This window comes from Tyto alba, unplaced genomic scaffold (genome assembly GCF_018691265.1).
Source record: "Tyto alba isolate M040663 unplaced genomic scaffold, T.alba_DEE_v4.0 Super-Scaffold_40, whole genome shotgun sequence".
NCBI classification, from domain to species: Eukaryota; Metazoa; Chordata; class Aves; order Strigiformes; family Tytonidae; genus Tyto; species Tyto alba.
In genome coordinates, this window is record NW_024881316.1 from 26,763,866 (window position 1) to 26,789,072 (window position 25,207).

The 25,207-nt window shown below is 36.1% G+C and overlaps 1 protein-coding gene across 2 annotated transcripts in view; it reads left to right on the forward strand.

Moving 5' to 3' along the window:
• Positions 1–25,207, forward strand: part of CSMD1 (CUB and Sushi multiple domains 1) — a 1,179,538-nt gene that overhangs the window by 741,866 nt on the left and 412,465 nt on the right. The gene's annotated exons all lie outside the window — the stretch shown is intronic.

The window sequence follows — 25,207 nt, forward strand, 5'->3', positions numbered from 1 at the left end:
TGTGTCATAATGTCTGAAAAATACAGGTATGTAGAAAAAAAATGCACGTTTTATATATCAGGATATTTTTATATATCAAGATATTTAGAATTCAGAGATGCAAGGCAAGTTAGCCAATCCAGGCAGAACAGTACCATATAGCCTTTATCATTGCAATACTGGTGGCAGTGATGGTATCAGCATTTTCTGGATCTAAGTTTATGCTTTCTGACCTTTTTTCTTCCCCTCTGTTAATATCACAGCTTTAATTCTTCCCCCTCCTTGACATATTATGTCCAGGTAACTGCCTCTTTGCAGTCATTTGATATAACACAGCCGGGCTTAAGAATTGCTGTAATTCCCAGGTTCTCAGGAAGATTGAGATCTCCATTAGTCAGGCCAGTCTTGAAACAAGAAAAATAAGATAATTTTATATTTTGGAAAGCAGAGAATCCCTTAGTCCCCAAAAAGCTAGAGGGTAAGCCAGTGTTCACCTATAACTCATTAAAAGTGCTTGTATAATGACTAAGATGTATTTGAATAAGTTAATTCTTCATGTAATAACACTGAACCCAATCAAGTGAAACCTGGGCTATGTTTTCCTTATTGTGTGCTATTCTGCAAGTACAGAGGGAATGAGTGGCTTGAAGGCTAATGTCTAGGGAATATGATCTGGTCTCTGCATTACTGCAGTGCATTGTTTAATGAAAAGTGGGTGTTTCGTTATGCTCACTAGAACAAGAGAAACATGACAATTTTCTGCTTTAAATATTGTACATTGATGATGTGGCACTCAAAAGGAACTTTTTATGCAAGGTGCAGCAGAAAAAGTTGATCCATCTCTTTGGTGTTTGTATCCGAATGGTTGATTATTTCATTATTTATAAGTTACTTCTGGGAGCTGTGTGATCTCTGCTTATGCTCTCAGAGCACATGCTGTCAGACACCACATTTAATTACACAAAATGGAAGTAAGACTGTCTATGGAAGAAATTATTATAAGGCAGTCTGATGTTTACTTCCAATGTAATATCTTTTATCTTTTTTTTTCTTTGAGTTTTGACTTGTGAAGCTTTATTATCACGTCTGACTTTTCAACATGTCTAAAAAGTGCGTTTTTATTATTAACATTACTTTCACATATATGAAGCTTATAAAAATTTTTAAAATACAAACAGTTGGATTCAAATGTACTTTGCTGCTCTTTCTGACATAAGCCTTTAGTATTTAACCATTTTTCTTGTTAATAATTATGTAGATGGAAAAAGTAATTGGGAATTCAACTTTAGAGAACTATTAAGAATGGATGTTACCATTTAATACCAATTAGCAAGGCTCTGAAAAAGCAAATTAAAGACAAACATCTCTCCCCATTTTTGTATGCTAGATCTTTTTAATATTATCTATAAAACAGAAAGCTTATTTTGCATTTTGGTTTACGGGGGGTAGACGGAATGTGTATACTGGCATGGCAAATTCTGTGAGATCATGTCCTGCCCCTGCAAACCCCAAGATCTGCAGGTTTCTCACAGCTCTTCCTCCCAAGCACAACTTGACAGCAGCTGCAGAAAGCATTTTACAGTGGCACAGCTCTGTGTTGTGTTAGGATTTAGGCAGAAAACATTAGCAATGTACTGAAAATTCCTTGTGGAATGCAGAAGAGTATTTCAGTTGTGTACAGTCATATCTCACTCCTCTCCTCCCAGACCTGCCTGGATTCCTGGATGCTTTCTTTCAAATTCTCTGCCATCCTTTTTAAAGAGTCAGGTAGCGAAGCATGGCTTTGGAATATAGATGCCTTGGTAGATTTACTATGGGAAAAAAAATCATTATATTGTCACTCCCCAGGGAAAGAACAGGTTTTTGCTTTTTATTTTTCTTCTTCAGTATACCTGAAAGAAACACATCAAATTAGTTGGTTGCCAGAATACTCCTGCCAACTAGTACCCTTTAGCACTGGGCCAGATGCAGTTGAATCATAATTAATTTATGGAAGGAAATGGGAAAAGGATGGGAAAGATAATTGAACTAAAATATGGTCCTGTTTCATCGAAACTGCACTTGACAAAGTTTTGGAACAGTAAACCAGGAGAAAGTAAATGGACAGGCAGCTCTGATGGTTACCTTTTCACACTTCGTCCTCATTAATGCTCGAGCTGCCACAAACACTGACCAAATCCAATGCTAAGCGTATTTCCCCTTGGTCGTCTGAATCTGATTTCTCACAGGAGCAAGAAGAGAGTTTTAGTTTATGAATCTGCTTAGGGGAATAAAATCCAATTACATCTGGTTTAGTGTCCATCTCTTTTGTTGCAGGCTCAGCGTACTCACTTTTGTTCCCTTACTTAGTCACTCTGATATATGTGGTATATTCCCAAAAGAAGTTATTTGATCCAAATTGCTAGTCACTCATTCTCATTCTAACATGAAATAAGGCAGCAGACTCTGTGTCCCTAATGGTTGTGGCCTCGTCCTAAAACTATTATGAATATAATTTGCATGGTAACTGAGTAGATAAAAATATAATTTTGATTGCTGGCTTTTGTATGAATATGTTTTCATGGCAATATTCCTGCCCAGCAACACTGTCAGTGGGTGATTGTTGCTTCCAAACACCTGGGCATTGCCTCTACATTAGAGAGATTGTACAGAGAGCATCCTGTACATCCAAAAGAAGAAGAGCCCTAATGAAGTGATCCATGAGGACAGACCATCAGTAGGCAGCTACAGTCCTTATAAAAGGCTGATTTTCCAGGCAAGTAGGAGACCTTGTAGTTTATATTTTCAAGTCTAGCCTCTGATACATACCAGGCAGTTACTGCTGGTCATTCAATGTGTAAGGGGTAATGAGTGAGTACAGGTCTTGAACTCTTCAGGACACCAGTTTGCAGAATATTGGGAAGGAAAGGCTATAAGTGCAGACTTGCTACTCGGCACCTCTGCGAATCTTTGGCCCGTGTGTGGCCCTCAGCAGCCTCAGGGCAGAGGAGGGTTAGGAGAGTAGACAGGTCTAGACGCCCCTAATGCCCCCAGCCCTAGTGCTGCAGTTGCAGGGCAGCCTCCCACTGCCAGGCCTCCCCACCAGCAGCAGGACCGAGCACAGCAATGCAGCAAGCTCACGATAAACGCCAAGGAAGTTCAGTGAGGTAAGAGCCATCATATAAAATGAAAGTGCTTACAAGGTTTATGTGGTACATGCAAATCTGCCAGGGCTATAATGCTAGGAGGGGAAGGCAGCAGAGGGAATGAAGTGTCTGGGAGAACTGACTTCCTGAGTTTTCTCTTGTCAAAATTCAGTGTCCATAGTGGCTCTCAAGCCACACGACACAGCAAACTGCAGGGAATGTCCACATTCTGGAATAGCAACAAAGATTAACAGACAGAGTCTGAGTGATTCTTTTAAAGATATGGCATTCATATTGCACCATGATAACAGTTCATAGCAATCACTGAATATTTAGTGACTTAACCTTACTTTGCAAAGTGTTTAGTGTGTGAAGTACTATGTTTTACAAAGTGAGATGTGTGTAGGCATTTGCTGAGTAAAAAACTTCACTGAAACAATTTCAGGCTTCTGTAGTATTATTTGAAAATTTATTCCAGAATACCAGAAAACCACGTCAGATGGTTTGAAGAGCATGATTTCAGCATGAGTAAGATTAATACTTCATCTGAAGTCTTAGCTACAGAGTTTATCCAAACAGTTTTTCACCCTAAAGATGATAAAAAGAACTATTTTTAAACAATTATTTTTGCCATGTAGAGGCAAAGAACAAATGAGTTTACAGACTAAGTATTGATTGGTTGCAGCACATTAAGATGAATTAATGGCACATGCTGTTGAAACTATAGTGATTACTACCAAAACAGGATTACATTGTTAATTCTGTGTAAGAAAGAAAGAATGACAGCAGTCATTATTTATTTTGTTATTGGGTAAATCTGACAAAAATGGTTTAGTACATTGGAATGTAAAGTTAAAAATATGTTCATAGCAAAATTTTAGGATGGAATTTTGTTGCTTATCAATATATTCCTTATGTTTTAAATAATTTGGTAATTTCATCTTATTTACATTTGTCTACTGGTAAATATACTTTCACAGAAGCAACATAATGGTTAGTAAAATTTTGCTCTTCAGTTAATGAAAGAGTATTTCTCTGGGAGGGAAAATATTGGACTAAATTGTTGCACTTAATAGCAGAATTTTCTGACTGGTTTGTTCTTATTCCTTAGTAAAGAACAATTTATTTAAGAAATTATTTTGAAAAGACCAATACTTAGAAATCAATTGCAAACCAATGTGCAATCAACTTCACAAGCTGATACAACCACTGAAGGTCATCTCAAGTTACAATTATAAAAGATAATGCTATTTCTAATTACTACATTTTGTAATGAAATGTATAGCTTATCATGATATAAAAATCAATTTCTTATTATTATGTTTACTATTTAAATTAAATTCTTAATTTTTTCCCTAAAATTATTTTATGGTTTAAATATTTTATTAGGATATTTCTCTCCAACTATTTTATGAAGAATGAAAAACTGTGCAATAATTCCATAATATTATTTTTTAAATACACATCTAATGGAAAAGTCTCCACCAAAAATTCTAAATGATTTTTTGTGTGCTTGTATTATATTGAATCTTCACAAGTGAAAACCCATTTCTTATTAAATTTGAATTTTCACAGGCTTTCACATGCTGTATTTGTGTCAAATCATAATCAAGAAATACTGTTAAATATTGATTGTTCTGAGAGTTTTCAGTCTTGAATTTAAAAAAAACAAACAAATAAAACAACACTAAGGCTATCTCACTCTCTAAACCTGTACTCCAATCTTACATAAATTTAAACTAGTCAAATATAACATCTAATGCTTTATCCTTAATTAATTTAAGAAATTTCAGTGGCGATGCTATTGATCACCAATAAACATGATGCAAAAAAACCCACCCAAGTAATTATAAGAGGTCATGTATTAGAAGATCCTGTGCTTTGGATCCTGTGTGCTTAAGAGCTCTCAATATTTAGTCTGTTTTTCACTGTGAATATTTTAAATATTACATGAAACTATATTTTAAAAAATTAAAAAACTAAGTATGAACATTAAGATAAAATAGAGTGACTTTAGAAATTTTAAAAAATATTATCTTCCTGGCAAGTAGATTTTGTCTGGTGCAATTCCTCAGGTCTGTCCCCCTTCAAGCAAGTATGAATTTAAAAGCATTGTAGAAACAAATATAACATAAATTGGTCTCCTTGATTGGTCTCACTGTCAGCTAAAGCAAGTAAAGCAAATATAGAAATGTTGGCAGGTTTCAGGCTTGCTTTTATTCTGGGGTACGCAGTAGTATTTGTAAATTTTTTGAAGAGAAATTTGAGGGGTTGTTTGCCCTTTTCTAACACAGGTGATGAATTTACTGTTGCTTCCAAAAAAAAACCAAGGGAACAAGAAAAGAAAGACAACATATCAAGAGACATACTTTCCTAATTTTTTGGAATGGAAACACACCATCACTATATTTTATAACATTATCTGCTGTGTCCTTTAAAAAGAGAAATTTCTAATTGAGGATCTTAAGATTTCCTTCTATAAATACCCGTGTGTTAAAAACTGTTTCCTGGGCTCTTTATTGCAATGCAAGGGTGAAAAGTGACAGGATTCCTCTGTAGTTCTTTTCTGACCATTGTTGAGCATCTGTTCAGCATCTTCTGTGTTTACTGGCTGATATACCCCTTCTCTCATAATGAAAACAGAGACCTTTGCCTAAAACTTCTTCACCAAGAAAAGGATTTGAAATACCTACATTTAAGATTGAGATTCCTCAGAGGAAGCCAAACTAGAAAACTGTTTTGTGCTAAGATCAGTATGAAGTTACATCTTTCCCATTAATTTCTATAGGAATTCTCTCTGAAGACCTTGGTGTTCTCAGTGGAAGCTACTCTGTGCTTGTGTGTTGAATTGTATTCTGTTAATATACAGGCACTGAATGGGTTCTCATTTCTAAGTGCAAAATCAGAAGCTTCCTAAATGTCTACATGGTATCATAAACTCTCCAGCCTTTTCAATCATGAAAGCTGTTTTTCATTCTTTCAAATCCACATCTTGAAAAGGAAAGCATTTTTCAAGTTTACATTTACTTTATGCATCTCTGCAAATGAGAGAAAGGATTGTTTATCTTGCTGATGTATTAATTACAATGTTAGGAAACATGAGGCTTAAATAAGTAAGATTTTGTGGTCCTACCATGTTTGCAAATATCAAATTTTATTTCAAAAAGCCTTTTTACAGAAATACTGAGCATATGTTAATGTTTAGTTAAAAATAAATAATAAAAAAAAAGAAATAATACTTAAAACACTGACACTTTTATGCAATAGATTAAGGGATGGATCCTGGAATCTTTAATATTGAAAGTATCGTTGTTATATATGTATATGTATAGATATGTGTGTAAGTATATGTATATATATGTACGGTTGTAGTTAAATACATAACACATAGTATTCCATTCAATATTTACCATATGGCTAATAAAAGATTAATGACTCTATTTCCTCTTTTACTGAGAATTATAGGATCAAACTGGACAGTAGGAAAAAATAACTACAACATTAACCTCTAACAGTTTTATAAAGCTTTAATAAAACAGGAAGGATAATTGCCCTGATGTACTTTGTCATATCATAGAATGTAAAAATACAGAGTTGCCCAAGTGTTAAAGAATTTCGAATCTTCAGAGAAGGTATCCCTATGAAATGGAATACTACAGTGCTATTTTACTAGATTGTATAAATTGTTTCATAAGTCAAGTTAGTAAATTATACTAGCTGTTCTAAATAAGCCTTCATCACGGCAGGAGTTTAAATATCTTCTAAAATACTATGCAAAAATCTTGCTGTGAAGAGAAATACTGCCTAAATATATTTGTGTAGAAAAGCATCACTTGTAGCTACAAGCAAAACAAGGTGTTTCATCAATTATTTAATACATTAATTGCATATATAATTTGTAAAATAACCAGAAGAAAGCATCTATTAAAATATGTAAAGCAAGATGTAATCTGAATGAATTATAGATGGCTAAAATGAATTGTTATCCAGCTAGGAAGTTGAAACTGCCAGTAAATAAATTTCATATACAATTATAGAACATTACTAATTATCCAGAATGAATGTTCACACTGTAGGCTAAATTGACACTGAATTCTGTTATTTTCAAAGTCAAAGTCTTAAGAATAATGAACCTGCTTTTAGCAATTACCATTCTGTATAAATTAACTATTCATGTGAAATTTAAATATAAACCTTAATACTTTTATATAGCTTCATTTGTTTAACTCACGTACACAGCTCTGTTAAAAATATAGATGTGGGCAGTAAATAGCCTGGCAAAATTAAGTCTCTGTAGATTCAAATAATGTATGTAATGAAGGCATTCAGAAGTTGTGGGTGGGTGAATTCAGACCTCTGGAACATAAAAAATATTAAAACAATTTTAATTAAAGAAGTATGACACTGGTCTGTGCAGCGAAGGTGTGCTGCAGAATATAGATACCTCCACTGTCAAGTCCTTTGGAAGAGTCAGAGACTTCTCAGCTCCTGCAAGGATATTTCCACTTTCCACAGAGGCTAATATTGTAGTCTGAAAAGTTTAACACTATCTGCATAGTTCATGCATGTTGAGTATGTATTCAGATGCTGGTTTTCTAAATCCAGGTTGTGGGATAATATCTTCAGAATCTGATAGAAGGTCTTGGACTATTTTCCATCTTCAGAATTTTCTCTTTACATTGTGAAACACTTTGGAAAATAATTTCAACTGTGTTGGCATAGCATCTCCCTGTCTGTTGTTAGCCTGTCACACTTGAACATATCTATTCTTGCAGCTTTGAGCAGAACTGCAAAGTGCCAGTGTCAGATATGTTTGGAACAGGGGAGCTTTGTTAGGTGACAGTTTATTTATCAGCTTCAGACCAGTTTGAGTCCACTATTCCTTCTTCACTTGGAAAAAGGGAGGTAAAAAATTTACACTACACTTGAACAATGTATCAATTTCCTCAATAATGTGCATTGAAGTGCTTGAAATATCATTGGAATGGAACCAAAAAACTCAAGAAGGAACTAAAATGGAAATAAATACTTTGGATTATATTTGGAAGGAAAGAACTAGGTGCTGGTTTAGGGCCTGGGGTTTATTCAACATGATCTGTCCTTCCAATGAGACTGATAGAACAGGTTTTTCTTTAAAAATGCAAAGAATGGTTACTCAGCTACATAATTTTAGAAATATAAACAAAAAGAACAATCAAGAAAAATCCCAAAATACCTGGCTAAGTTTTCTGTTATATGTCAGCATACTTGAAAAAGAAGGGACTGTAAATGGGGTGCTCTGGCTTGTATGCATGTGTCTATCATACAAGTCATCTGAACTCAGATAAGAGTGACAAGATCACTTTCTCATGTATCAAAGTAATGTAAGTTTTAATACACATGATGGTAGTCAATATTTTTAATTCTGAAAAGTTTTAATTTAACAGGAAATAATTATATCTCTGTATTGTTCTGCTAATACAGCCATTTATTTGATTTCTGTCACCTCACTGTCTTAATATTTTCTGCTTCAGGCTCCTAACATGAAAGAAGTTCTCCTGCATAAGCAAAAGGAATGTGTGAAAAATATATGCATACCTTCACTAGTTTAATGCTTTTGAACAGAATTCTGATGCTCAGTGTCTCTGCTAGAGGACCTATAAAGTCAGTGAATTATCAAATTAACAAGAGCAAAACAGTATGGTTTCTCTAAGCAGCCGTTTCATGTGGCATATATTGTTTTATTCAGCATGTTAGTTTTTATTGCCATATCAGCTTTTCCTTCATGTTTTTGAAGTCACATGGGAAACCTGTTTTTTACTGAGAAGCCATGTTTCTTTCTCAATTCTACCAGGCCTTGTTTTCAGAAGTCTGAAAATGTATCTGCATTACAGAATAGCAGAGGTTAAAATAAATTCCTTTGTCATAAATGACAATCACTTTTCTTAAGTTTAAAAATCTGGCATGAAGCAACATCACCTGCTTGGATATTACTGTATTGTAGCTACGGAATAAATTAAAAACTGAATCCACATTTTACTGTATCAAAGTTCAAAACCACTTAAGCACTTAAAATTTAATTTTTGTATTATTTTTTGCTGTTTTTCAGTTAAATTAATCATAGCAATTTCTGGTCTAGTCCTGAAGTGCAAGTCCTAATGTATAGGATGACAGAGGATGAGACTTTCTGGAGAGGCAGAACTTGTATCCCACATCACTGTTAGTATAAAAACAGAACATGCCCTGAATTTCACCCAGGTTTGCTATAAAATAATTTATGTTTTTCAGTGTTTCAGTTCTTATTCTCCCATTGTTCCTTGTCTTATTGTATGTACTGAATCTTAATTTTGTTCAGAGAAGCCCATATGGTGCTGTGTTTCAGATTTGTGACCAAAACAATGTTGATAACACACCAGAGTTGTGACTGTCACTGAACAGTCCTTACACAATGTCTAGGTTTTTTTCTTTTTCTTATTCTGTCCCCCACAATAAGTGGACTGGGGTTGGACAAGAGTGTGAGAGGAGACACAGTGAGGAAAGCTGAACCAAATTGACCAAAGGAATATTCCATGCAATGTAACATCAAGTTTGGCAATGAAAACTATGGGTAGTCTTTCCATGATAACCATTGCTAGGGGGCTGGCTGGGCATTGGTCTGCTGGGGGGGAGGTAGTAAGTGGTGGGAGGTACTTGGGAGGTAGCAAGTGATGCCTTTGCATCATTTCTTGGTGTGGTTTGTTTTTTTTTTTTTGTTTTTTTTTGTTTTGTTTTGTTTTGTTTTGTTTTTTTGTTTTGTTGTTTGTTTTTTTTTTTTTTCACCTTTCACCTGTTAAACTGTCTTTTTCTCAACCCACAAGTTTTTTACTGATTTTTACTCTTCCAGTACTCTCCCCTATCTCACTGGGAAGGGGTGAAGTGAGTAAGGGGCTGGTGGTGCTTATTTGCTGGCAGGGGTCAACTCACCACATAGAAATACAGAAACATTTCACTAACAATAACATAATTCCTTTACCAAATCAGTCTCTTACAAATCTTTGTTCCTTCCATGCTATAGCCCCTTTGACATGTCATATTTTTCACCCTTTATGTCTTTATAGTAATTTCTCAGTCTCAGACTCTGCCTAGAGAGCTTCAGTCTCCCTCCATCACCTTATTCCTCATTCCTCTCATCTGATATTCTCTCTTCTCCCCCCATTTCTCTCCCCATCTCTCATTTATAATTAACAAACTCTCTTACATGCTGTTTGCCATTCTTCTCCCTTTCTATCTCAGTTTCTAATTTCTTATATAATTTTCTATCTCCCTTTCTCTCTCTTTCTTTTCTATATCATTTTTTTTTTTCTCTCTTGTCAAACTCTACTGGTACTTTCAAACTTTCTGACAGTTGTCTTTAAATCCAGCTCTTTTTCCCTCTGTATTTGAATCAGGCAACTGGCTGCTTCTGTCAGGAAGGCTTGGTAGAAAAAGAGTAAGTGGTTGTAGAGGAAATACTAGCTCTCAGTTCAGCACCAGAACTGGATGTTCATTGGTCTCTGGAAGTGGAGAGTATTACATGGATAGCACACTGCCCAATCTGTTAGGCTTTGTTAAATTTGACATTTATTTGGAATGTCCTTGCTAAAACCTGTTTCTGTCAGTCATCTTGAATTACTGTTTCCCAAAGGTCTCCCATTTGGCCATTTTTAGTAGATGTTGGAAGAGCAAAATCCATATCCTTGATACAAAGGTCACTTTCACAACAAATGTAAGTTTTGAAGTATGGCAGTCCTAATATATTCCTTGGAAAAGGTCATCTCCATTTTTTTAGTGTGGAGAACTGAATTTTTCTTGTTGCTCTCTCAAAAATTAATGAGATGAATAAACAATAATAATTTAAATTTAATTATAATTAAACAAGAATAATCCAAGGCAGATACCTGAAAAAGAAAATTCAAGCTCCCACAGCCATTGTTTGCTAAAGGTATGTACAAGTGAAAGAATAATTTTTAAAAAGATATTGCTGAGCAACTTTAAAATAATTGAAAACATCATCCCTGCCTATAACAAATGTCTGTTCTTTGTTCCTGTTTTGTTATTCAATGAAGTCCCTTCCTAAAATGTATAATTAGACATTACTACTTCAGGCTTTAGAGAAGTATTATACAACCTCACTTGATGAATTGCTGAAATATTCAGGATGAGTGTCACAGATATTTATCAACTAAAGGCATGAAAATTCAGAATTCACTTTTTGGGGAAACTGATAAAGCACATATAGAGAACACAAGAAATTAAGCAAAGACTGCATATTTTCTTGGATGGTTTTCATTAGAATATAGCAAAAATAAAGTTGTGTGAACTAACAGTGTATCAGCACAAGATAGTTGAATGCAGTCATAAGTCTAGGAAGTTTCCTGAAGTGCGAGAAAGCAGAATTTGGTCTCTTCGGGGATCTGCTTGGTAGAGTAACATGGGATAAAGCCCTGCAGGGAAGACGGGTCCATGAAAGCTGGTTAAGATTCAAGTGTCACCTCCTCCAAACTCAGGAGTGATGCATCCTGACAAAGAGGAACTCTGGTAAGAACACCAGGAGTCCTGCATGGAAGAAAAAGGAGCTCCTGGACAAACTTAAACACAAATTGAAGGCTACAGAGGGTAGGACAGATAGCTTGGGAGGAATGCAGTGAAATTGTTTGAGTTGTCATGGATCAGGTTAGGAATGCTAAATTCCTGATAGAATTAAATCTGGCCAGGGGTGTCAAGGGCAACAAGAAAAGGTTCTAGAGGTATGTCAACAATAAAAGGAAGACTAGGAAAAAGGTGGGCCCTCTCCAGAAGGAAACATGTGACCTGGTTACCCAGGATGTGGAGAAGGTTGAAGTACTCAATGACTTTTTTGCCTCAGTCTTCACCAGAAATTGCTCTGGCCACACCACCTAAGACACAGAAGGCAAAGGCAGGGACTGAAAGAATGAAACACCACCCACTGTACGAGAAGATCAGGTTCAAGACCATCTAAGGAACTTGAAGGTGCACAAGCCCATTGGATTTGATGAGATGTATCTGTGAGTCAAGAAGGAACTGGCAGATGAAGTGGCTAAGCCGCTATCCATCATATTTGAGAAGTTGTGGCAGTCCAGTGAAGCTCCCACTGTCTGGAAAAGGGAAAATCTAATCCCCATTTTTGGAAAGGGAAAAAAGGAAGACCTGAGGAACTACAGGCCAGTCAGTGTCACCTACATGCCTAGCAAGATCTTGGAGCAGATCCTCCTAGAAACTATGCTATGCCACATGGAAAAGAAGGAGGTGATTGGTGACAGCCAACATGGCTTCACTAAGGGCAAATCTGGAGTAACAAATTTGATAGCCTTCTACAAGGGAGTTACAGTGTTGGTGGATAAGGGAAGAGCAACTGACATTATCTATCTGGACTTGTGCAAAGCATTTGACACTGTCCTGCATGACACCGTTGTCTCTAAATTGGAGAGACATGGAATTGATGGATGGACCACTTGATGGATAAGGAATTGACTGGATGGTGACACTCAAAGAGTTGCAGTCAGTAGCTTGATGTCCAAGTGGAGAGCAGTGACAAGTGGTATTCGTCAGAGGTCAGTGTTGGGACTGGGACTGTTTAACATCTTTATTGGGGACATGGACGGTGAGATTGAGCTCACGCTCAGCAAGTTTGCAGATGACACCAAGCTGAGTGGTGTGGTTGACCCTCTAGAGGAAACGGATACCATTCAGAGGAACCTTCACAGGCTAGAGGTAGGCCCATGCATACCTCCTGTAGTTCAACAAGGCTAAGTGCAAGGTCCTGCACATGGGTTGGTGCAATCCCAAACACAAATTCAGTCTGGGTGATGAGTGTATTGAGAGCAGTCCTGGAGAGAAGTATTTAGAGGTATCAGTGAATGGAAAACTGAATATGAACCAGCAACGTGCACTTGCAGCCCAGAAAGCCAACCATATCCTGAGCTATGTCAAGAGAAGCATTATCAGTGGATCAAGGGAGGTAAAGCTCCCCCTATAATCCACTCTTGTGAAACTCCACCTGTAGTACTATGTTCAGCTCTGGGGCCCCAACTGTAAGAAGGACATGGACCTGTTCGAGTGGGTTCAGAGGAGGCCATGAAGATGATCAGGGGGCTGGAGCACCTTCCTTCCAAGGACAGGCTGAGAGAGTTGGGGTTGTTCACCTTGGAGAAGAGAAGGTTCCAGGAAGACATTATAGCGGCCTTCCAGTACTTAAAGGGGACCTCCAGGAAAGATGGGGAGGGACTCTTTAACAGGGGATATAGTGATAGGGTGAGGGGTAACAGTTTTAAACTGAAAGAGGGTAGATTTAGATTAGATATTAGGAAGGAATTCTTTACTGTGAAGGTGGTGAGACACTGGAACAGGTTGCTCAGACAAGTTGTGGCTGCCCCCTCCCTGGAAGTTTTCAAGGCCAGGTTGGACAGAGCTTTGAGCAACCTGGTCCAGTGGAAGGTGTCCCTGCCCATGGCAGGGGGTTGGAAATAGATTCTCTTTAAGGTCCCTTCCAACGCAAACCATTCTATGATTCTGTGATTTCCAAAGATCCCTGGTAGTGGTTCCTGTGGTCTCTATGGGATATCCACTTTGACTGGCTTCTTCTTGTTTTTCTTGTAAACTATGCAGTGGCCAAGCCAAGAGCACTCCTTGGTCCAAATGTCCTTGAAGGAGGAAAAGCCTGCCTTTACAGTTTTATGTATATGATATAAAGGGTTGCTGGCACATCAGCTTAATTTTACACATTCTGCAACTTTATCCCTACTTGAGGAATTTACACATGCTTTATGTGGCACAGGTGTGACTTCTGAGTCATTGATATTCTTGCTAAGGTATTGACTTTGTCAGGCTAGCCACAATTAACAACAAGATAAACAGAGAATAAAAATTATAAAAAGAAATATTAAAAAATATAATCAGGATATTTATTTCACAGTTTAACAGACAGTCTAGTGTTTACATCTCTTCCTCATTTCCATGTGCATTTAAAAGCTTTCATATGGATACAATATTCACACATATCTTATACAAACACTTCTAGATCTTAAAAACCTTAATTTTCACTAAGAGCCATTTAGGTTGTTTCAGTCATTGTGACAGTGTAGGACAGCAGGGTAGACTTTGTTTTGGCTTCTTTGATGTTTGTTCCTATAGCTTCATTTCATCAGTGCAAATTCTTTGGTAAGATCTTTGGTAGATACGTTGTTTTAGAGAACACCCATTTTGTTGGCAAAATTTGCATACAGCTCTGCAATTATGTTTAGTTGAGTTTTTGCTGCCTCCTGCTGACTCACTATGGGATAAGCACTGATAAGCTTTCTGAACAATTAGAAATAACAGAAGATACAGATAAGAGCAAAAGTCTCTCTTGGTAAAGAAATTAATGTGATAAAAATGTGAAAACAGGAAAATTGATGATAAAACAGAATAAAGCTGACAAGACCTTTTGCATGAAAGTTAGAGAAAATAAGATGTTAAAGGGACGTGACAGTTTGTTTTAACAGCAAGCTTATTAACACTTTGGGCTTAAAATGGTATTCAGTAACAACTAATAAAAAGAACCCACCTGCTACACACCAGGTAACTAAAGCTCATAGGGAAAAGTCCTTGGCAAAAGGAGAAGAGACAAATCTGTTCAGTTAGCTGGAATTAGGTTATGGTATTGGAATTCTTCAGTACTATAGCAGCCATTTTGCATTCCATATTAAAGATTATACACATTAAATACAAGTACACCAGTGCTGTTGGTCTACTTGAATCCCTATTGCTTAAAGCATTTCTGAAATGTCCAATCTGATCTAACAGTAAAGATTTTAATCCTCTTTCTCACATCACTTTTTAAATACAAAATAATAGCAGCATGATAATTATAGGTATATTGAAGAAGCGCAATAACTTCCTTCCACAAAAAGTAGGAACAACTTCTCAATGAGTGACATGTTGTTATCGTTAATGCTGTATACTTCCAAAACAATTTCATACCCATATCTCACCAAGATATTTTTACATTACATTAAAATAATGAGTTTGGTAAAAATCAAAACCTAGTCCTAATTTTTCATGTTGTTGGTAATGTGTTCTTCATGTCCATTAGTAGACCTGACTAATGGTATAGTTAGACTGTGTTTAAGGGGCAGTAGAGTTACATTTTCTCTTTAATTTTTCTATTTCATTCCTTGTATAAACAGAATGAAAGAATTGTTTAGGTAGTCATGTATTATTATGCAATTTGCACTGTATGTTAAGCAGTTACACATTATCCTGCTACCCCTCAATGATCAGATAAAACTTTTATATTTCTCTTGTCTGTACAACAGAGGCTATTGGCACATTCACTTTTAATAAAAGCTCTTTAATTGATAAGAATTCAGCTAAAATTCATGGATGCTTCATGAGCCTAAGCTACTATCTACTTCCTCTTGCAGACAATGCTGCTGAGTGTAATATGTTCCCCTGCATTAGCAAAGTAGCAGGATCAGCCTTAATGCTGTAGAATGTCAAGTCTCTGTAATCAGTACTACATAGAGAACTCAAAGATAATTATAGTTGTTAATATTTAAAAACTGTACAAATGGCAATATGCATAGGTTTAGCATGCAGACTAATGTGAATGACTCTTCATGGATACAGAAAAAAACAAAACAAAACAAAATATCTTTTACAGGAGAATTAGAGGACAGTTCCTTTTCTGGATCTAAGGGTCTGTTGCATTTAAAATGACAAATTAGTTTGATAAGAGGTGAATCCCCTTGCGTTCTAGTCAGCTGTCATGGTTTGAGACTGGTCGGCAGCCAACCACCCTGCAGCCGCTCACTCACCCTCCCCCCCAACCTGCGAATGGGGGAGGGAATTGGAGGGGTAAAGGGAGACTCGCAGGTTGAGATAGAAACAGTTTAATAATAGTAATAAAATGAAAACAATTACAGCAATAGAAAATGTAAACAAGCAATACACGATGCAATTGCTCACCACCCGCTGACCAATACCCAGCCCGTTCCCAGATAGTGATCCCAAAATACCAAGAACCCACAATCGCAATCCCAGAAGCAAGAGAGAGCCCCCCTTCCTGACCACCCCTCCTCTATACAGTGAGCATGACATTACATAATACGGAATATTTCATTGTCCCATTGGGTCTGGTGCCCTGGCTGTTCTCCCTCCCTGCTTCTTGTGCACTTGTGCACAGGCAGGACATGAGGAGTTGGAGAGTTTTTGAAATCTCGGTAGTAGCTGAAAACATCAGTGTGCTATCAACATTCTTCTCATACCAAACCCAATGCTGAATCTAAAACACAGCACTATTCTAGTCATCAGAAAGGAACATTAACTCTATCTGTCCCAAATCCGAACACCAGTCCTCAGAGATTAGAGGGGCTAGGGGGGAGGCTGAATTGATTTCTTAATAGGTATAACAATTATTGCTGTGACCATAGGCCTGACACCAGATTAACAGCCCATGTCCTGTAGGTCCAATTGCATTCAAGAGAAGCAGTCAGGTTCACGAATAACATGGTTTATTCTTATGCAACATCTACAGATTTTTTGAGATTGCCAACAATAAATGCACAAACTGCAGGTTAGCTATATGCACTACACATGAAAAATTACTGCAATCACACAATTCCCAGGTAACCACTCAGTGTAGCCAAGGGCACAAATCTTATCAAAAGATGTCCCTTCTCAGGGAGGGGTGAGAAGCACAAACCCATTGATCTGTCCCTCCGATTTGGTGTCTTGGAGTGGTGTTTATATAGATGTGTATGTGTGAGTGGGTGGGACTGTGGTCAATCTATTGTTTCTTGAGAAATGACACAGCACATTCCTTGGTGCAATGTGCCCTCACTTGTTGTGGGAAAAGAGGAAGAACCGGATATGGTGTCCTCAGAGTTGTGCAAAGCATTCCTTGAGAAAAGTCGAAGAGCAGGAGATAAATCTGTATAGTTGTGTCAAATATTCCTTGAGTAAAGTGGAAGAATGGGACAGCAGAGCCTCCACCTCGCTTCGCATTCCTCCTTGGTGCCATGACAACACAAATCACCAGATCTTCACCCTGTCTTGTGTTTGTTCTGGGCAATATGTGTTAACAAAATGTGTATTTTTTGTTGTTTTCACTGTTTTGCATTTCCCACACTTCACAGGGTCAATTTGCATAATATCAAAGAGCTAAAGCACTTATAAGAAACATCTGGGGAAAAATGGTTGTTAACATCAGAAAAATTATATATTTTCCACTGATATTATTCTAAAATTATGGTTGATAAAATCGTTGTTGCTAAGGCTTTTATTTTGAAAATTAAACTAAACTAAAATTCAGTCTAAAGCAGAAATCCATCAATTCATTTGTGAGTTACAGAGCGCAGAATAAAAGGGCTTAGTCTGGACAGTGTAGAGTAGCCCTATCTGTAACACTGTAATCAGCTCCACTTTGAATGACATTTAAAAAAAACTATAAATAAAACACATTTTATTTAGATATACATGTTAGAAATTCATTATTGAAGGGTTTAACTTGTGGTCTTTAAAAATAAGGGAAAAACATCCTTGTCAGATTTCATTTCACAGTGTTTTAACTGGAAAAAAAAAGAAAAAAAAACTGTCATAAAATCTTAGCTATAAAGACTTGAGTGGTTGTATAGCTGTTTAGAATTCCCCATAGACAAAGGGCTGCACACCATTACCTGTAACTGTTTAGCTGAGGAAAAGTAACAACTTTTCATCCAAAAGAACCTTTGAGACCTTATGAAACAATATACATGCAATACCAATACAAAATATGTGCCCCTTGCTTCTCACAGTTTATATTCTTGGTGTCGCAAAGCAGAAAAGAGCAGGGTCAGTCCTTCAGTACAGTAGCACTGGCATCCAAGTTTCACGACATCTTTGCAACATAGAAAGAAAACACGTAGAAATAATAACTTAAAGAAAAGACTGACAGCAATGTCTTTTCTTAATGTATATGTCCACATTCTTCACAAGGTTGAGCACTTCTGCTGAAAAAGATGGCAACAGAGAAGAAAAATATTAATTGGGAAGTTAAGACCAAAACCCAATATTGTGGTTCATGTACTTATTTTTTGACAGTTCTGTAGCAAAGTCTCTGTTGGTCCTTCTCTTGGAAGAGAAAAAGTTGACAAAATTTATCATAGTATCTATACACCACCAATTTCTACACCAAGGATCTATTCAAGAGGGAGAAGCAAAGGGAGTGCTATTTTATGACAGTCATGTAATGGATCTTTGGTTTAAATATATAAGGAGTAAAAAATGTTAAAGAGAGGTAAAAATGCCTGATATTAGATTCCTTTCACAGAATTTAAAAGATCAAAGATTACTTCAGATCTCTCCTATTAATTATGTTGAGGTTTAAAAGTTTAGTTTGCATAATGATAACCTTGTGGCTCATCAGACATGCTGAGGCCTCTGTGATACTATCTTTGGGCTGTAGAGCCCAAATGATCATAGTGATATGTACTACAGTTTATTACTTTTCATCAAACTGAAATTTCTCATCTTTGATTGAACTGTCCCATGGAATATAGGGTATTACAGAACAATACTTTTGTTTTTCTTGCATCAACCATTCCAGTTGAAATAAAGATATTAATTTAACAACATTTTGGAGCCAGAGAAAGGGTGTTGGTGCTCTTCCTCCTGGGACAATGACCTAACTAGCAGCCTAGAGACATTCAGCTCTAATTTTCTGACTTAGTGGTAAGGAATTGAAAAGGTTTTCAAATAATCCTGTTTCAGAATTGTTACTAGCCTACTAGCTATGGCAGTCACATAACAAAGATAGTTACAGGGACCTAATCAAGTCAGAGGAAGAAACTGAGTAATTTGTTTTTTCTCCTGGATAAGCAGTGTCCCTGTACAAGAACTGAGCAATACTATCTTCTGCTACATATTATGAGAGACAAACATGCCTGTTCAACTGTTTCTGGGTTTACTTTATCTATATCAAAAGTTTGCCTTAACAATTTTATGGTTCAGTTAATATAATATTGAGAAAACAGTGTTAAGTTGCTATCCCAGAACATAATGGTTCAGCTTTGAATTAGAACATGAATAATTTTTGTCATAGTAACATCCACAATGCTTGTCATCTTTTATTTCATCAGTCTCTTTCCCAAAAGACAGAACCTTGGGACTGCAAGTGCAGAAGAACAGATTATTTATACATGCTGGAGTAAGGGCCATTCTTGCTTGAATATTATTCCTGAAATCTTAATGATTGATCAAGATTCAGCCTTAGGGAAAATTTTCTAAATATTAAAATGCATCATCACTGAATTATTTGTAAACAGACCTCTCATAGCCTAAGGAAACGGCATCTTGAAAAATTGGGAGATGTCACATGTTTGAATTGCACTGACGCAATGCCTGAATTTGACTTCAGAATGGAACTTCTAAAATCTGATTTATGATGTACATGTGTACAGTCTCTTTATGTGTGCCCTCCAAGTTAGCTGTAATGCTAGTTTTGATTCAGAAGTGTTGAGCTGAATTGTGAGTGTAGCACTGTGCTAAGAGAGCTATAAAGCTTTTGGGTCAAAACTCATAACCAGCTGACTTGGCGCACTGGCATCATGGTACGCATCTCAGCAAAAGACTTTGCAGACGTTCTTTATGCAGTAATAAATTAAATTATAAGAACTTTATAATAAATTCTAACTAGCAAAATTCCAGGAAAATTCTTTGAAAAAAACCTACACAAACTTATTAAGGTTAGTTTGGCTTGCGAATATCTTTGGTATAATTCCAATCCAGCTATTCATGGCATGTAGCATTTATTTCTGTACTTGTAATTTATGTATTTTCATATTTTTAAACCAACTGCATATTGTACCATGTACATGCTTCAAGACAGACCCTAATCCTAAACCTAGAAGAATAAAAGTTAGTTCAAATGTTCTTCTCAGTACCCAACTTAAAATTTCTTTTGTCAGAATTCTTCTTCATCCTATTAAAATGCTCATGCAGGGAGCACAACATTATAAAAACATACATTTACAATTGTTACACAATGCATTTTTCAGCATCCTCTTGGGATAACCATGTTATCTTGTTCTGTGTACTAAAATCCAGTGAAAAATGGTGGTGGGAAACACAAGCTAACTCTTAGTGCTGATCAAAGATGACTCATATTATAAAACCCCTGTAACGAACTCTGGTTTGCCCTCCGGATCATAACACTGCCTGTCAAGGTGAAGATTAAGCTCTGTAACAACTAACTACATACAACATAAACCTCTTTCAATGCCTGAGAAATAAAAACTGGGTTTGAATCTTGCATATGCGATAAGAGTACATTTCTTGACAAAAGTAACTGAAACTTAACATTTTTTTCTACACTTTCTGAACAAGCATAAAATGAAATGGATCCAGAGGTTAATTATGAGTTGCTTTGTATTTCTTCCTGGTTGTAACCTTGTAAAGACACTCTATCAGAGTTGCAAGAATATGACACATTTAATTTCATCACATGGATTACTTCAAACAGACTGTTTTGAAGTAAAGGTGTGTTTTTCAGTTGAAGTTTGAAATTATTTACTTTTTTTGGCGGCTTATAAAAACTTTCAGTTGGTCTCATCTCACACAAAGCCTTAAGGAAAGTGATTAAAAATACCATTATTAAGATCTGGATTTTTGCTGTAGATTATAATTTCTTTCTTGGGACAATAATTGCTGGATTTTGTTTGTTTGTCTTTTTGATTTCTTTATCTGATCCTGTTATCAAGCTCAGGCAAGATTTTATTTTGCATGTCCCTCCCCTGTTCTGTGGATGTATGACTTTGGGAACAGTGTTTGTGCTTCATTTTTGTGTCTCTGTAGCGGATGTGGGATGATTCCTCAATATACCATCTCAGAGATATCTTTTACACAGTAGTCTCATATTTTCTTTATTTTCCAGATTAATCTAAGAAGGGCAGGGGAAAGCTTTGGTTATAAAATGAAGTATATGAACTCTACTGGCTTGAACGGTAGTTATTCATCTTATTACAGCTATTCAAAATATTCATTCAGGAAGCCTTCTTAACTGTTTGAGATTCATGAGCTTCTCTTCCTATATTTTGGATGACCGTCCTCCACTTAGCTTTCAGATATTTTTGCACTTAGAAGTCATCCAGTAGATTTGTTCTCAGATTCTTAAACCATCTCTTTCAAGATACACTCAAAAGTCATTGCCCTTAACTTTCTCTTATTCTCTTTTGCTTCTGGTTTTGGCCTGCGAGGGTAATCTACAGTCTTTGAAACGGCAGTCCTAGTTTTGTGAAAAATAAGTAATCCTAGCTGAATACCTTGTTCTTCAAACCATTCATGTATAAGACAAAATATAACTTTTTTAAAAAAAAACCCTCTTTCTGTATGGCTTGCAATTCATATGTTTCTTGATGTGTTGTTTCTTGGCACTTTTGTCTGGTGTGAATTGCCATGGATTATGAATATTCTTTATATTTAGCAGTGTTCATATTTGGCTCAAGAAAGCGTCCTTCAAACACTAGGATAGTCATAAAGCTAATGGTCACTCTGCAGTTGAGTAGGCATTCTGGTCTACTTGTGCCAGAACTACCTGCCTATGTTTAAATAATATGAGATATTATCTTGGTTCATGATGGCTGGCCTTATCTCTTTAGCCTCCTAATAATGTCGTATGAGAAGAAGTGTTTCATCTATTCCTATAATCTCTTTTCTCTCTGAATTCTGTTCAAACCAATATGGGTCATACAGTTTAATTTTGTCATAGTCCTGTGCATCAGCACTAAACAATTCCTTCATACCTCAGGAAAGTAGGGGGAAAAGTGGAATTAAAAATATGGCTTGTTATTTGTATAAGCTTTACATTTCTGCTGTTGCATCTTTTTTATCTTTTTAGTATTTCTTTTCTGCCTATGCCAAAACAATGAGGGCTTGATGATCTTCAAGGGAAACGAGACCAGAGCAGGGTGCAATAATAAGGCAGGCGTAAGCAATGACTGCACCAAAAAGGAGTCAAGATGTGGCACAGCAAGTCCATATCAAGATCAGGGCCAGGGCCAGTGAATCCTGCCATCACCTGGTAAGGCTGCAGTGCAGAGGCAGATTTGAAACCAAGCCAAGGTCAGCACTGGCCAGGTCTAAGATAGAGCACAGGCACAGCTGCTGCACAGCAGCAGTGCAGCACAGAGGGGAGGAGTGGTGCAGCCACAGCTTAACAGCACTTCCCAAAGAAGAATGGGCAGGCCTTCACTTCTACCTTTTTTTACAACTGCTTTTCCCAGCAGAGGACCTTGCCTTGGACTCAGCCAGCTAAACTCTAACTTGGCCAGACAAACTCCTAGATGGCCGATGCGCTTGCAATGATCTAGGGGCCATGGACTGTTGCCTCACCTGCCTTAGCTTTCTGAAATTTTGTAAATGGCCAGACGTTGTGCTTGGCTTATCATAAATGAACCTGTAATAGTACACAGCTGTACCTCAGCTGTTCATTTAACATTTCTGCCTTTTCCACTTTTGCTTTCTTGTATGTACAAAGACATTTAAGTAGAGTTTCTATTTTGTTTTTTAATTTGTTTCTTTTCTTCACAGAATCTTCTCACATGCCTTGGGAAACCATTGCTCAATAAACACTGTGAAATTCAAAGTATGAGAAAGTTTAGGAAAAATCTTGTTCAGTACGCATTACAAAAGTAGAACAAAAACAGTGTGCTACATAAAAAGTCAGGGTTTAGAACAGCATTTTATGAATTTTAAAGAATAGTAGTTGCGCATGCCAAATGCAGTCTTCTAATATTTTTATGCCTTCTGTTTGATTAATGAATGAAGACTTGTTTGATTAATGAATGAATTGAACACAGCTATCAAAAAGTCATAAAGAAATAATTTCTAATTCTTTATCTTAATTTATTAGAAGCTTATATAACTGCAAAATATTTGTCCAACAATGGTAAAGGAATCGACTTTTTCTTCTCTTTTTGCCCCAGTAGGTTAATTTGGAGGTTTCTCTAAGTGTCTGTCAAAATGAAAATTATGATCTTTAACAAGGATGTTAAATTTCATTAGTTTTAAAGCTGCAAAATATCAAATAAAAGAGGCAGTGAGTTTTAATAGGATTTGTTTCTCTTCTGGGTAATGTACCTTCTTGTATTCCTGTCAAATTTTAGGCCTAAGAGATACATCTACAAGTCAGAAAAAACAAGAACGGGTATACTGTAGTAAAGGACACTTTTTGTACCTGATAGAAACATTTTAAACAGTACTCTGAAGAGAAGGTTCTATTTCATTGTGCTCTCTCTATATATACACATGTAATATAACATGTAATTATCAATTATATGTTATTTTTAATGATATATAAATATATTATATATAGTATATTTTATATAATTTTTATTATAAACATATTATAAAATATTTTTATTTGTTCAAATGTGTCTATATTCAAACATATGATCATTTATAGCTTTTGTTCTCTGCATCAGTTTTAATAATATAGGCCATAATATATCACCTGTACTTCAGATTTTAGGATGCAGTGTAATTGAAAAATGATACTGGAAATCTAGCACAGTCAAGCTATTTTACTGAAAGGCAAGTTGTGGGAAGATATTTGTACTTCGATACTTTATCTCTTAACTGTGTTCAGTCATTGAAAATGGAGAGTTTATTTATTTGAAAAATGGCTTTCCTCCTTCTGCAATCATTAAAGATTTTGATCTATGTAAAGGGTGGTGTTGAAAGAGGAGTATTCCTTGGTGAAAATCACTTCACTTCCTCCTATCATGAATAGACAGTATGTATAAGGATTTCTTTGACAACCAGGGAATTAATAGGGTAAATAATCTACCATTGCCCGATAATACAGAGGTCTCTGGTATTTTTCATCCTTCTGCATTTTATTTCTATTTTTTGATCCTGCATCTAGTGTTAGTCAATAGTATTTCTCCTTTGCCTTTGAGTACCACATTTTATTACAGAAAAATGTCTAACTGCTATAATTTCAAAATGACATTGAATCATAGTGTGCAGTGGGAGGTTTAGTGCATTACTATGGAACAGAACTATTTCTGTTGTATATTTGCAATTAATGAAGAGAAACCAAAATAAAATGAGACTAGTGTGGGTACTAAAATCTCTCCTACCTGTGTACTAACTTGCTAACATTTTGAAAGACATGTTCTGGAGATGCTGAATTTAAAAGGAGACAATTCTGAAACTGAGGATCATTGTATAACATTGAAGGTCACAATGTTCTTCTTTTTCATGGTCAGTGATACTTCCAACTAAAGATAATGATGTCAGCCTATAAGAAACAGCAGCAACACTTTATAATCCAAAGCAGTAAGGTCAAAACAGCAAAGTATTCTTAAATGATGACCTATTAGAATAATTCGCTGCTGTCTTTGATGACCCAGTTTTAAACCTTCTTGAAAAGTGCATCCCAAAATAGAGGCTCTTTCCTCTTTGAATAAAGGACTGGGATAGCATATTGTCTCACCTAATGTCAGTTTTGGTTACTGATTTGAATCTGGGAGTCAGAGACATGGATTTACCACTTTCTGCTTTCTTAATATGTAGGTGCTTCCAGTATGTAAACTGGAAGTAAATTTGGGTACTGTGCTTCTTAATGAGATGATAGCTCACATTGGGCAGAATGGCTTTGCTTCCTCCTTGCCTTTTGCCTAGGTTATTGGCATAGAATCAGATAATAAACTCAGATATTTTTCTGCTCAAATCTTTAAAAACTATGGAACAAATAATCTTAACACTATTCTGTTAAATAGTGCTAATTTCTGCTCTGATACAGCAGTCAGTTTAGATTTCCTAACATGGATCTTCAGCAAACAACGTTTTGCTTTTTTAATGTTGATTATTTTAGTTATATAAATTATATTAGCATAATTAAAGCAGTATTCTAGAAATTAGCCCGAGTTTAAGTCAAATTCAAGCAAAATTCAAATTACTCCCTTTTAAATACATTCCCCATTTCCAATAAATAATACAGATATTACTGGAGGCTTTATTTTATATTACTTTATTTGTAGTATAGGATGAAGAATAGATACAGTTTAAATACCATAAAGGTAAATGTGTCAAAAGGTCATGTTGGGTTAGCTGATTTAAAGTAAAAC